At 39.5% G+C, this 12,109-nt stretch overlaps 1 protein-coding gene across 2 annotated transcripts in view; it reads right to left on the bottom strand.

The window, feature by feature from the left end:
• Nucleotides 1–12,109, bottom strand: part of Slc4a4 (solute carrier family 4 member 4) — a 406,144-nt gene that overhangs the window by 331,076 nt on the left and 62,959 nt on the right. Inside the window, exon 1 of one of the 2 annotated variants that reach the window (XM_046428692.2) lies at nucleotides 7,852–7,970. The exons of the other annotated variant lie outside the window; for it this stretch is intronic. The gene's annotated coding sequence lies outside the window, so the exon portion shown is untranslated. Of the gene's footprint in view, nucleotides 1–7,851; nucleotides 7,971–12,109 lie in introns of those variants that run through there. 2 annotated transcript variants of the gene reach the window in all.

The raw sequence follows: 12,109 nt of genomic DNA, 5'->3' as shown, positions 1-12,109 counted from the left end.
TCCTTTTTGATATCAGTTCAGATACTATAATTGATATGACCCTACTCTTTCAACAATTATCTTTCCCTAAATCCATAATACCATTTTTTTTTTAAGTCTTATGGGCTGAATGGACACCAAAATGAGAAGCCTCGTTTCTAGCCTTAAATAAAGCAATATCCAGACATGCCTGGGTGCATTTGTTTTTAAATGACCCAGTTTAACTTCTTGAAGGAATGTAATCACCCAGAACAAAAGATGAGGTTTTTCTGAAAGTCACTATTTTTAAAATAGTAGTCTAACAAGACTCACCATAATTGCCCTTTGTATTTATTTCAATTTTCCATAGCATTATGTCTGTAACAGAAAACAAAGCCTGTCTGCTATACCAGATGATTCCATTTTCCACTACATCAGCTACATTTGGGTCAAGCCCACAAGAGGTACACTACCTAAAACGTAAATGACCTTCTACCATGTTGTCTGACATGTTATCCTGAAGGAACATGTTCCGTCCCTGGATACCACAAAATAGTTGTACTCAAATGATGAGAGAAAATTAACCACCAGCTCTATAAGTAAATAAATACATAAACAGCTCAAATACAAAAAAAAAAAAAAAAAAGATATCAGTCTTTGGGTAAGAAAATCTAATTAGATTTCCACATAAAAATCCAAGTTCCTTTTACCACAAGTCTGGTTTTGCAAGAATAGTTGTTATTGTTTTAAAAAGCACCATGTAAATCTCCAAAAGAAAAATAATATAAATTTTAATTCTATTTAATTTTTTAAATAAAATTAATATGCCATTTAATCATTTTTCAGATAAAGAAAAACAGCATCACAGAGTCAAGCCAATAGCTGAGAAACAGACCTTTCAAAGGGTTAAAAATGGTTGACTCGAACAAATGTTTGTAACGGAGTATGCTGCCCGTTTATTTTCATATTATAATCAACATATCTGAGAAATGCCTTACGCATCCTAAACTGGAAAGGCTCTATTCGAGCTTCAGTTTTCAGCTATTATTCATCCTTAAAAGTTCAATTCTAGATGAAACATGGTTTCCAAGGTATCAGCACCGAAGAACCCACCACAACATTTTAACTCTAGAAATTTGTTGGCCAGCATTCTAATTATAGAAGCTAAAAATATTCAGCATGTAGGCTTTGGGGGATCACCCATGGAGTGAAGAGCAGTGTAATCATTTTCAAGGGTTCTCCAGGTCTGGCGTGTGTTACTTGGGGGCACAGATTTAATATGAACTATATAGCGAAATGGGTGATCTCAAACTGCTGGCTATTAGACTCAATTTCTCAATCTAATGTTTGATAAGCCCTGTTCCCTACTCAATTTTAGCAATAAAAAAGTACAAGTCCTAGAGGAGGGAAAAATGGAAAACACAGTTTGAGTCACTCCGACTAAGAGCTTTTAAGAAAGATGCTTAAATGAGTTGTTCATTCATTCAGCCAACGAACATTTACTAGTATGCCAGGAACTGTTCTCAGTGGTGGCACAATTCAACCCAAGAAAAAAAGAATGGTGCAGAATCCAACAATAATAATAACTACCATATGTATAGCTGTTTACAGTTATAAACAAGGTTTCATAAGGATCACCACTGGTCCCTTGTAACTCCTTTGTGAATTAGATTTTACCAATATTTTAATAATGAAAAATACAAATACAGATGATTTTTTTTAAATCAACTAGTAAAATAAAAGAGCTGGATCTTCAACGCACATACCCTCCAAATGCAAATCTCCATCAGTCATTGTGCATACAACATTACAAGATGCTCTACTTTTGTGTTAAGCACAAGGACGTGTTGTCTGGGTTCTGTTGTTGTTGTTTGTTTTTTGAGTTATGTTAAAGCTTTTTTGTAGATTTTCGACTTTTAAAGGACAGGGTTTCATAGATCTAGACTATGACAGTTACAAGTTCAAATGTTTCTAATCTCTTTACTCACTTATTAGATGGAAGCAATGGTGAATGAGTTTGCCTGTTAGCTGAGTTTTCTAAATAAACAAGAGAAATTAACTCCTTGGGTATTAAAACCTTCCTTACTTGGGATAAAATATTGGACAAAAACTTTATGAGCAAAAAACCTGAATGACTTACACAAAGAGTATAACCAATAAACATTTGAAATGGTAACATGAAAATGCAAGTTAAAATCAGCATCAGCAGAGTAGATAGAACAAGTAGATCAGGAGGAGGAAGAAGCAGAGGAAAGGGAAGGTACCAGGGAAGGAGGCTGGTCCAATTATGTCAAGTACATGCACAAATATGGCACAATGAACCCCACTGTTAGGTATCATTATGATGCACCAATAAAAGAGGAAAAAAAGAATGTGACACAACTATACATATACCAGTATAGCTAAAATTAAAAAGAAAATACCAAGTGTTTGTTAAGGAGACAGACAAAACTCTTATACAATGCTGATAGGAGTGTGAATTTGTACCAACTTTGAATAAAGATGCCATCTACTAAAACTGACGCAGCAGTTCAACGCACAGCACACACAACTGAACTTCTCACATGTTTACTAAGAGACATACACAAGAATGTTCACAGCAGCATAATTTCTAACAGCCCAAATCTGGAAACAACCTACAGGTCCATCAAGAATGAAATGGATAAATACATTGTGGAATTCTCATAAGGTGAAACAAGATAGAGCAATAAGAATAAATTTTGTGAGACTCCTCCTGGTTGCTTCAAACCATTGCTTCACAGAAAACCAGGATGAGTCTCACACACATAATGTTTACCAAAAGAAGATGGATACAAGAATTTATACAATGTGATTCACTGATAGAAAGTTCAGTAACAGATAAAAGTAATCGATAGTCTGAAGTTACCTTGGGGGAACTAACGACTTGCAGGGGAAGTGGAGAGGAGGCTTCTGATGCTGGCAATGGCTTAACATCATGGTCTTGGTGCCGGTTATATTGATATATTCACTCACGTATATCACTGAGCTGTTTACTGATGACTTAATGACATTTGCAATTTTCTGAATGTATTTCAATAAAAAAACTTAAACTAGGGCTAGGGATGTGGCTCAGTGGTAAAGGGCTTGCCTAGCATGTATGAGGCCCTGGGTTCAATCCCCAGCACCCCAAAAATAAAAAATCAATAAATAGGAAGGAGGGAGGGAGGAAGAATAGAAAGGAGAAAGGAAGGGAGAAGCGAATACAGTAAAGTAGTGCTATCAGTTCTACACCTAAATAGTCCTTGACCACCCCACTTTAATTCTTTACTTCTGTTTCCAGTACTTTGTCTAACTCTTCCCTTTCTACCAAGCTGTCCTATGGCTCTTTCAATGTTCTCCAACTATCTACCAAATCAGCCCATTTCTGTCTTCCACTTTGCAATGACTGTTTACTATGAGATCAGAGACCTTATTATCTATCCTATTAGAATTTATGTGTGTTAAGATTAAGCAGACTCTGAGAAATCTCCTAAGAGTGAAGTGAGTCCTCTTTAATGTATGTCCCTTTTTTGTCCTCTATTTTGCCTGCTTGGAGATTTTTTACTCAAGAATATGTTAAATAAATGTTGTACGAGATCCTATCAGTGACTGCTAGATCTCCAGGCTGAAGCTAGAATTAACCAACCCAGAAGCCCAGGTCCCTCAAGTGTACTTATTTGCAAATAGTATAGAGAAGATTATTCAGTGAGTACATTAACAAAAACATAAAGAAACTGGCTGGGGTTGTGGCTCAGTCGTACAGCATGTGCCTATCATGATTAAGGCACTGGGTTCTGTCCCTAGCACCACATAAAAAAAACTAAATAAACAAAATAAAAGTATTGTGTCCATCTATAACTAAAAAATATTGTTTAAAAAAAGTAAAGAAATTAACAATTGAAGACATTATGAGCAGCTTTTCTAGTTGTGTCACTTACAGAACACAACAGTTTTAAACATAGTACATCCCCTTCTTAGTTTGCATTTTTAATAATTTTTATTTTTTAAAAAAACCCAAAAGTATAATATTTACGTAGAGTTTTTTTTAAGATTTCTAAGATAGAAATTCAAGTTAATTGAGAAAATCCTTTTTCAACACAATTATCCACAAAGGAGAAAAAACCCAAAATATAAGTTGGTGGTTATTTATTTCCTTTAATATCCTAATTTCATATAATTGTTTCTTGTGTGAATTCTACATGAAAAAAACTATTAGTTCTCAAGATTGGAGCTAATATTGGTATACACAAACTGAAAAATATTTACTAACTAGCAAAACACCCTCGTCATTCCAGAATCTGAAATAAAGTCAAGGCAAGTGGGCGCTGCTGCTGAGTGGAATGAACAGAGGGGAATGGAGACCAGCACTTTACAGCATGATAAACTTTTATTTTCTCGAGTGTTTTCTGCTGTGACTAAATGGACATTTGTCCATTTCATGACACTCATTCAATAATTATGTATCACTAGTCAAAATATAACACGTCCTTTTTTATATCCACCAATAATTTTCTCTTAATTTCAAGAAAAGCAAACAAAGTTCTCTGTGCCTTAATTTCCTCATCTTCCTACTAAACATAATAATCCCTTGCATCTAGTCCATTGTCAAGAAAGAAGAACAAGATTTTGGTTCATGCAAACAACTCCAGATGAGCATGGTTTCATCATTACTATTTCTACCACACCTTTTTGAATACATAACTTAGTTCGAGGTAAGTAAAACAATATATTAAGGAGTAAAATTATAAACATAATGAAGAAGACCAGAAAAAAGTTTTCTCTCTTATTTGCCACAGCAGATTAAACAAAAAAAACCATCACCATTTATACCTTCATCATCTCTCTGATGCCTGTTTGAAATGCCATTGCACTAAGACTAGAGAAATGCACAAAATTCATTGCCTCAAAATCATCATGACAATAGCAAGTATGCCTTGAGCTAAAATAAAACTGGCCACCTGTACTAATTTGTGTCTCTGTGAGTGTATGTGTAAATGCACATTAGACAGAACAAATGAGCAAAAGGGAATCCATCTCTACTACTGTAAAAATAACTAAAGGCAATCATTACTAAGGATATGAAATACCTTCATGTTAGGACAGTAGCATATTTTCCAATTGGTGACATATCATATCAAGTGTTTAAATACTGGAAGAAAGGCAATATGTATTTGTAATTCAGCTTAGACCAGACCTTTTATGAAAAAAAATTATTCTCCTCTTCCCCTACAAAAAACATTCCCACGAATGCAAAAGTAGTAAGGTCTACTTTTGTAGTCTCACTAACTTCTTGGATGTTCCATAACTACCCATTTTGCTAAATAATTCCCTATAAATTTCATAAATTATAAGTCATCCTAGGAAACAGCATAAACTGAGGTCTGTGTTCTGCTTCTAGCTTCCTTTGTACTGCTTCCTTCCATTTAGCCATCAAAAAAAAAAAAAAACTGCTTAGAAAGTTTGATCATCATCAGATTTTCCTCTTCTCAGTCTGTTCTTCCCAATCCCAATCTTATTACCTATCAACTCCTGTTTTAGAGTTTATTCCTATTGTATAAAATGAACACAAAGAAACTTCAAGTAACAAGATGATGATGAGCCTCATCACATTTCAGTTGTGGTGAATTCTCTTAGGACTCCTCTCCCCTAACAGTAGTAGTCCTCTTGGACTGCAGCGCCCTCAGAGGCAGGCAGAGAAACCTGATTATCTCGATGATTCACCAGCTAACGTGTGTATTTCCTTTCCTTAAGTGCTGTTTTCCTTTAAGATGTAAGCTATGGCCAGACTATCTTGCTTGCTATCAGAACCTCAAAATTGTACTTGCCAGAGCTCAGTAAAAAATGAGATTACTACCAAGGCATGCTGAATGTTGTCCCAAAGGTTACCTGATGTCTATCCCATTTTTTCCTCTAAATACAATTGCCTTTCACAAGATATTTTTGTAAATCCAAAAAAATAATGACACTAACATTTAAAGTTATTTTATGGTGACAAAGGAACTTAAAAAAATCACTAGAAAATAAAGAGTACAATCGGATTGGCTAAAATTATATATATATATATATATATATATATATATATATATATATATATCTCCCCAAAACAGCAAATTACACCTCATTTGAAAAAAAAAAAAAAAAAACTCATTTTTAGAAGCACTCAACCACAAATTGTTAAGGGTTTCTTTAGAAGTTTTCTCAAACATACCTAGAACTATCAAAATATTCCATCTTATCCTTCCCACCTCTACCCCTATAAATGCCCTACAACTCAATCAACAGTTCATAAAAGTACTATTTTCCCATCTCTATCTATACATGCAAAAGTTTTATGTCATTTTACCTAGATACTCTAAAGTTAAAACAATTCAGTTGCAAGAATTAACACAGAGACCAAAATCCTATCACTACTTTTAACTTTAAAATGAAAGTAAAAGTTTTTTCTCAGTAATGAAAGCTATAGAAAAATAAAGACACACTTCCTTTGAATGAAGTTATACTAGTACCCTCAATCTAACTACAAAATGACCATTCTTACAAACAGTTTCAAAAGACGTTACATTGGCCAAAAAAAAAAAAAAGCCTGTAAATACTGCCCTGCATGGAAGACTCTATTCAAAGTCAGAATGAAAATAAACCCTAATAGGCAAAATACACTTTAATTCAGGTACTATTCCAACTGTAAGTCTCAGATACAAAAAGGAGGGTGGAGGAAGTACAGTACAATGCAGTGCTTCTTAGGAAAAAGCAGTTCCAGAGTTGAGACAAAGTGTGTTTAGTACAGTCCAGTGTCCATGACTTCTAATTAGGAGCAACTTTCTCCAGCACAGATGTGAAAACGGGAGAAGTGGGAGGGTAATTCAAAGCGCTTACTGAGCTTCAGTCCAGACTGGAAAGTTTGCTGCAGGCAATTGTGCTAAGGTAGGGCCTTGAGAAGGAATAAAGGGTAGAAAAAAGTTTTACAAAGAACTGATAAATGCTCTACAATGTTGGTATAGAAGTATAACTGCTTTCTTCTACATCTTTCATAAGTTCAGGGTTTTTCTTTTGTTCTTTTAAGAACTTTTTCCTTTGTAGTGCTTGCTGCAGATTGCTGATGTAGTTCCCAATTCCTGCCTTCCTTTAGTGACTATTACTAATAGACTGCCAAAGGCTGAGTGAAATGCACTTAAAAGAAGAAAGAAATCACCTATCTTTGCCAAGATGTACATGCTGCCCAGTACCTGAGGAAGAGCTCTGCTGTCGCTGGCCAAGAGAAATGCCAGTTTAACCTCTGCCTCCTCCTTCCAAGTCCATTGCAAATAAATGTGTATGTGCCACTTGCAGAGAATCTGCCTGACTCACCCCCACAGTCTTCAGCGTGCCAGAGATGTGAATGCTCGGTACCGGTACAGGAGTGGTCAGTGAAGTGGGGGCCGCGGCCTCGGTGGCACTGAGTTCCCCAGGCTTCCCCCTCTGATGTGTCTGGGTATGTGTCCCCCCCGCCCCCCTCAGGCAGGTGCCTGGCCGCACTGCGACCACCCAGGCTCACGGGAACACACGTGTCACTGCGTCCGAGCCAGCCTGCCGCGCATACTGGCCCCACAATCCTAGTAACAACATCCAGTTATGCGGAGGGGGCTAGGCGGTGAGAGGGAAAAAGACCACCACAACTCTTCCTGTAAGCGCTAAGAAGCGGGGGGAAAAGTACTTTTCCGCGGAAGCAGCCTGCACACGTCTCGGGAGCCCAACCTAGGGGATGCCCGGCCCGCAACTGACCTCTCACTCCTCCCCCCCAGCGCGCCGAGGCCGCCTGAGCGCCCTCCAGGACCGGCCCTCAGACCCCTGATTGCCACCGTGGTGAGGCTGGGGACTTGGCCGACCCACCCGCGGTTGCTCCGGCCGGGTACTTACCTCCTGGGATCCGGCTTCCGTCGCTCCTCCAGTTTGGCGGCGGAGTGTGTGGCTGCAGCGGCCGCCGCCGCCGCCGCCGCCGCCGCTGCTTTCGCTGCCACCACGGCCGCTGCCGCCACCAAAGCGCTGCCCGGCGCGCCGCCGGGGTTGGAGGCTGGGGGCCCGCGGGGTCCTGGGAGGCGTGGGCCCGGCGCGCAGCGGCGCAGAGCCGGGGGAAGTTGTCGGTGCGAGGCACGGAGCGATCGGGACGCGAGTCACCCGCTCCCAAGTAGTCACAACTTTGCCGCCCGGGTGGGTGCGCGCTCTGGGGCAGAGAGAGGTGAGCGCGACAGAGCGGGGCGAGGGCGCTGAAGCGGGAGGGTCTTCGAAGCAAGCTCCCTTAGAACCTGAACCTCCCGGGAGGAAGCGGGAGAAGGTGGCGCGGGTGGGGGGGGGGGAGAATGTCTACACGGCCCGCGTGGTTCGTGGCGAGTGAGGGTGTAAGGGCGCGGGCGTCTACTCTACTTTGCCTCCTGCAGCTCCTGCATATTTATGGGGATCTCCGATGTAACTGCCAGTAGCTAACACTGCAGCAGAGGTGCCCAGTCCGGGCGCCCCTCGGCAACAAACAGGGAATCGGGGAAGGCGGCAGCGACTGTGCCGCAAGCGCGAGCCCGCGATCCATATTTAAAGCCGCGAGTGGCCTCGGCCGGCCCCCTGCCCTGCCCTCGCTCGCTCCCGCCCGCCTGGCCCCCACCTCTCCCAGCCGCCGCTCGGCGTCAGCCGCCTGGGCATCTGCGGCGGCTGGGAGGGGCCTCGCGCCGCGCCGCCTCCGCTGGGGGCTCCGGCTCTGCGCGCCGCACCCGCCTGCAAAGGACCGAGCACTGGGGTCGCGACCGGCCGCCCTCGCCTCCCGGGGTTCCTTCTCCCGCGACCTTAGCGGGCTGCTAGGTCCGTCGTACTTTTGAGCCCTACTCCAAAGAGTTCCCTGCTGGGGATAGCCTGAAGTTGCAAGCATTTCCCAGCCCCAGATCATTCTTAAAGCTACTTTATAAAACTTGAAGTGTATTGGAAGGTAGAGTACTGCCAGCACCCAGTATAGGCAACATTAAATCTTCAGCAAAGGATGTCTGGGCACATCGCGGTTCTCAGGCTTGACCTTCGTTTATGTCACTAATTGCTTCTGTCTTCTTCTGGAGTTAGAATTCCTAACACTCTTAGTCATCCAAGGGGGGTTCTTGAAATTTCAAAATGATCATGACTATTTACTCTGTTCTTAAGTCCAATTAATGAGATTTAAGTGCCCTTTGCCAAGCAAATAATAATAATATCATATCAGTGACCCAGCACCATTATGATCAGTTAAGTAAGCCATTAAGATATGACGGTTGGGCTTGGGTTGTGGCTCCGTGGTAGAGCACTTGCCTAGCACGTGTGAGGCACTGGATTCGATCCTCAGCACCACATAAAAATAAATAAATAAAAGGTATTTCAAAAGAGATGAACAGACTGGCAACACAGACACAATCTAATGTTCTGAAAACTGCTACAAAGTAGCCACTTAATGGATTTTAGCCACAATGTATGATTCAAGTGCATATGAATTTTCTATTAATGCACATTATATATGTTTGGAAGTCACTGATCAAATCGCACTTTCAATTGTAGCCACCAAAACACATAAAGCCCAAGAAAAATAATTTTCCATACTGACTGGCTGCTCCAGGTTCCAAAACTTTCTTCAATACAAAGCTATAGATAGTAACATGCGCAGAGGGAAATATTTGGGATAGAAGAGAAATAAATTTAAGGAAGAGATTTTTTTTTTCAATATATCAAACTGGAAGAGATCCATGATGCCTCAAAAGGGCTGTGGAAGCAGATATAGAGTTCTTAGTTTTCGAAAACCTATATGTTTAAAATCCCTAATCAATGCTTCAAAAATACTAGGAAACACTAAGCTGCCTGATGTCTGAAATTAAAATGCACTTATGTCATATGTTGAGCTGTTGTCACATCTGGATCACATGTATGTTCACACATTCTACATTTCCCACTGCAGTGACATGGGAAATTCAAAACGCAAGATAAAACAAAATTGAGCTTTAAAACTTTCCCTTAAGTCATTTTCTTTTCTTTCCAGACTACTGTTAAAATTAACTGTCATTTCCTGGACACAGTAAGAATCAGCAACCCCAAAGTAAGTTCACAGGCAAAAAGAAATCACTTTTGTATTAAGAATTTGCCACTGCTATTAAGAAGTTTTTCACACTGTGGATTATGTATTTCAACATAGCTGGCAATTTCTCATTATAATCCTGAACCAGCCATGAATAGTAAGCTTTGGTGACTGTTTGAGAAAGGAAAGGTCCAAGAAACACATTTTCCATGCATTCTGCTGCAAAATCTGTCAAAATGTCTTCAAACAAACTGGATAGGTAACACTTGGGAGGCATTTCACTATCAAGATTGGCGAGATTTTACCCTGAAAGGGGTACATAGTTGGTGAAGTAGGATGGGGAAAAAAGAGAATGAGAGCATTCTGGAAGGAGATTTGCAATGGGTCTTAAATTAATAAGGAAAAGAGTTGTCTTTGGCAAAGATCCAGAAACCTCTGTTATCGGTCTCACTACTTGATGTTTGCTATCCCACAATTAAAAGAGTATGTTCCATTTCCTTTCCTATTGATTATTGCTCAGTAATTGAGATACATGTGTTTTTCCTTTGAAAGGTAATTGATTAACTTTTCCTATTAACTCTGCATGTGGCCACCTTTCCTTTTGCTTTTCCGGGTGAGAACAATGAATCCCGAGATTCCTTTTTTTTTCCCCCACCAACCCTAAAACCTGTGTTATGGACTTTGAGTCTCATAAGTCCAAAGAAAGACTTATTTGTTCTTTTTGTTTAGGAATTCACACCGGTTGATGACAAAAAGAATGAACAGAAAATATTGATGGCAGTAGAAAAAAACAGCTTATAAGTAACCTTTACTAACAATGGTTTGTTTACTTTTTAATCAATAACTCTCTGTGCTTAATGACTTTCTGCAGTACCCACCCACTATTTAGCTTATTAATCAAGTTTCTTTCCTATCTTCCAAAGTCCTAATAGGCACCTAAGGAAAACAGAAAGAACCTTTGGTTCAGTAACAAGCACCATCTAGTGGTAGCCGGTGATGAAGCCTCTTGACAACAGAGCTCCAACTAGACTGACTGAAGTTTTTTCATAGGTATCAAATAAGGAGAGTAACTAAGAACAGAGTAGGGACGAAGAACAGGAGAAGAAGATTAACATTTAACAGGGATGAGAGGTGGGAGGGAAAGGGAGAGAGAAGGTAAATTGCACGGTAATGGAAGGAGACCCTCAGGGTTAGACAGTGGAGGGGGTAGAGAGAGAGGAGGGGAGGGGAGGGGAGAGGTGGGGAGGGGGGAGGGGGGAGGATGGGAAAGGCAGCGGAGCACAACAGACACTAGTATGGCAATTTGTAAATCAATGGATGTGTAACTGATGTGATTCTGCAATCTGTGTATGGGGTGAAGGTGGGAGTTCATAACCCACTAGAATCAAAGTGTGGAATATGATATGTCAAGAAATTTGTAATGTTTTGAACAACCCACAATAAAAAATTAAAAAAAAAAAAAAAAAAAAAAGTAAAAAAAAAAAAAAAAAAAAAGCATTCTTGGTCTCATATAAGCATGGTATTCTATGACTCTAAAAGAAGAATGTTGTATGTAGTAAAATAACACAACTCATAAACTCTGTATTGATTATTTAACAAATGTAGGGTGTAGCTCTGAACTGCAGATAGGATTATTATTACAAAAATTTCTCAATATTTGTGTGGTTTTTAAATAGGTCCTTAAAAACTTTTGCATTTAAGTTTCCTCATTACATAAAATAAGAAGAGCAATGGTTTGTAACTAAATAATTATGTGTAAAGCACTTTGTTCAACATATAGCAAAACCCATAAACACACCTATTATATTTGAATGGTTTTTTCATTATTCTGTTTTATGAAGACAAAAAGTAAAAACATCATTGCATGTTTATCCTGGAGTTATAAAAATTATAACATTCATACACATTTCATACTGGAAACTAAATAGAAAGGTGGTACTAGGTATGTTATATCTTGTTACTATAGACTTGAAAGAATGATCCGAAATGTTTCTCAATATCAAGTACTTTTTAAATATGTGACTCATTGGTAGAACTCTGACACATATTTGCTATACAAAATAGAGGTTTTCTTTGTGCCCATATTTATTTTGACTTGTA

The sequence above is a fragment of the Marmota monax genome, unplaced genomic scaffold (assembly GCF_021218885.2).
Source record: "Marmota monax isolate L192 unplaced genomic scaffold, Marmota_monax_Labrador192_F-V1.1 WCK01_AAM20220418_F8-fsc00132, whole genome shotgun sequence".
Lineage (NCBI taxonomy): Eukaryota > Metazoa > Chordata > Mammalia > Rodentia > Sciuridae > Marmota > Marmota monax.
Note: the sequence above shows the minus strand (reverse complement) of the source record. Positions and strands in the feature narration are given on the sequence as shown.